This window comes from Podarcis bocagei, assembly GCF_964188305.1.
Source record: "Podarcis bocagei genome assembly, chromosome: 9".
Taxonomy (NCBI): domain Eukaryota; kingdom Metazoa; phylum Chordata; class Lepidosauria; order Squamata; family Lacertidae; genus Podarcis; species Podarcis bocagei.
In genome coordinates, this window is record NC_138134.1 from 17865615 (window position 1) to 17868579 (window position 2965).

The window sequence follows — 2965 nt, forward strand, 5'->3', positions numbered from 1 at the left end:
AGAGGACGAGATGGTTGGACGGTGTTCTCAAAGCCATAAACATGAGTCTGACCAAACTGCAGGAGGCAGTGGAAGATAGGCATGCTCTGGTCCATGGGGTCACGAAGAGTCGGACACGACTAAACGACTAAACAACAACAACAATTTTCTCCTTATTGGCCAGGTCTCCATTCTACCGTTGCATAGAAGAGAATTCAAAGTTCCAACATCTAATTGATTTACATCTTGAAGTAGGAGGAAGTCCTCAAAATTCATTTTATATAATTCTCCAAATATTACTTCCCAAATATAGTAATTATTCGTCTTCTGCTAAATAATGCGGCTACAGCGATGGGTTGGGTACATTCCAGGCTGTACTGCCAATTCAGACAGGACAAGATTAAGTTGTCAGTAGGGATGGAGGACAAATTTGATTCGGTACACAGTTAAAGCCAGCTCTAACTAATACACACTTTCCTAAACAAAAAGTGAACCAAAACACAGCCATCCTTTGAAATTTGCGCTCGTCCGAATTTTGTGATGCAGCTTTCCAACCAATGGTTACCAAAATGCACATACAGTCGTACCTTGGTTCTCAAATGGAATCCGTTCCGGAAGTCTCTTTGACTTCTGAAAACATTTGAAAACCAAGGCGCAGCTTCCGATTGGCTGCAGAAGCTTCCTGCGCCCAATCGGAAGCCATCACATGTTCGCGAACTGGATCACTTCTGGTTTGCGGCATTCGAGAGCCAAAATGTTCGAGTCACAAGGTATTCAAGAACCAAGGTACGACTGCATTAGGCAAAACTGTGGATAAAAATGAATATATTAGTTAAAATAACATATGAGATATATTATAGGGGGAATTGCTTGCAAAAATGTGTCATTAGTCCAAACTGCATTTAAAAATGGGTTTATTAGGAGATATTTGCACGAAAATGCTGATTTTTTAAAAATTTAAAAATATCACCACAAAATGTGGAGGACTGAATTTCAGACTGGAAAAATGAGAGTCAAAGTTGACATAGCCTTCCATCCCTACTTAGGAGTTCTTTGAGTTCTCCTTGGGTCGTGACGAGGATCAGCTGAGGTATCACATCTGTTTTCAAAGTGGGGGAAGAAAATCCAACATGATAAACTATCTCCAGGCACTTGAGTAAAAGTAGTTCTGTGGTCACTGAGGACAAAGTTATTAGGTCTTTCACAAATGAGCACCAGTTTGACCCCACACCCATGCAAAATGCTATACGATTTGATATCTCCCTTGAAGGTTGTGGCAGTCAATTGAAAGATGGCATTTACTTTCAGAAGGCCGCCTTTGAAGTATCTCTCTCACACTCCTCCCGAATAATCTGATGCAAAAGAGAGCGCCATGTGCAGTGCCCTTTAAAGATGCAGACATTGGAAAGAATGCTGGTTAGCGCACTCAGACCACTACTCACATTCCATGTTTCGCCACACCTGTTTCCAGGGTGGGGATGCAAAACTCTTGTGACTGCCACATCTGAAGCACGGCCTCATCAACCATGCGCTTCACTGGTATAAATTAAATTAGATTGAAAGTGCAAGATAATATGTAACAGGCAGGACAAAACCAACTGTTGTGTGGGAGGGGAAACCTGTTTCAAGTTGATCGGTGTCTCAGGTGTTACAGAGAAGACCCTCCATTTATGTGGAAATAGATGTTCAGAGCTGATTACTTGAGGGGAAAAGGCTCCACCTGAATATTCAGCAGATTTTTGCTGTTGTGGGTTTGACAAATGTTCCCCCCCTCCCAGCTGTAAACTCTACTGTAGTTGGCTTTGAAGTTCTAAGCACACCTGTGCAGATCGCAAACAAAGTCGGGCTAGACCTCCCACACCCTTGCTCGAAATTCACAATGCAACATGTCAAGTAAGATATGCCCTCCAGTCCCTTGTTTCAAAGCCAAAGCCATACCTGCTAAGTTTCTGCGAAGTTTAACCCTCGGTCTGAAAGAAATGCCGGGAGACCAAAAGTGAAAATCACAACAGAGGTATTAGGTACATTAAAGACGGAAAGGTGCGCAGACTGATCAGAGTTGCATAACAACAGCACAATTCATGAGAGCAGAAGTCTCTCTGGGCTCGGTGTCCTGGTTCTAATGTAGAAGGGATATTCCTAAAACCCCCGCAAATAATTTTAGATCCTTGATCAGTAGTTATTTTTGCTCGGCCCAGTATACCTGAAGGAACATCTCCCATCATTCAGCCCGGACACTGAAGTCCAGCTCCAAGGGCCTTCTGGCGGTTCCCTCATTGCGAGAAGCCAAGTTACAGGGAACCAGGCAGAGGGCCTTCTCGGTAGTGGCAGCTGCCCTGTGGAACACTCTCCCATCAGATGTCAAGGAAATAAACAACTATCTGACTTTTAGAAGACATCTGAAGGCAGCCCTGTTTAGGGAAGTTTTTAATGTTTGATCTTTTATCGTATTTTTAATGTTCTTTTGGGAAACCCAGCCACATGGGCGGGGTATAAATAATAGTTATTATTATTATTATTATTATTATTATTATTATTATTACTATTAGTTGTTGTTGTTGTTAGGAAGTTGACTATGGTATGGGCCAAGGCTTCTCTGAAAATGGCCTAATGTCAAAGGACTTCCAGGTAAACACACACAAAAGTGACAGAGACCAGAAAGAGACTGATTTGCAGAGCTTTTTTTCAGCTGGGCCTTACTGGAACTCAGTTCCAGCATCTCTCAGGTGGGTGCTGTTGCCATTACAAAAGAACATGGTGAGTCCTGGCACTGGGGGCACGGCGGCAAGGCCAGGCCAGGCCAGGCTCCAGATCCCCGGTGACAGGCAGAGTGCACCTGGTTCACGCCCCATCAAAACCATGCTATGTCCCTGTCCGTGAGGAACTTATAGTCCAAAGCTAGACAGCAGTTTTCTCATGTTTTGTTTTATTAAAAAATGGCACTTTGAATGCACAGTTTATAATATTTAAAAGAAAAAAGAAAAGG

The 2965-nt window shown here is 43.0% G+C and overlaps 1 long non-coding RNA gene across 1 annotated transcript; it reads right to left on the reverse strand.

Moving 5' to 3' along the window:
- Positions 1 to 876: 876 nt before the first annotated feature.
- On the reverse strand, positions 877 to 2506 carry LOC308594688. The gene is made up of 2 exons (XR_014011562.1): positions 1918 to 2506; positions 877 to 1130 (listed from the first exon to the last, which is right to left on the reverse strand). It is a non-coding gene; the product is annotated as an uncharacterized lncRNA (long non-coding RNA).
- Between the last annotated feature and the right edge of the window lie 459 nt (positions 2507 to 2965).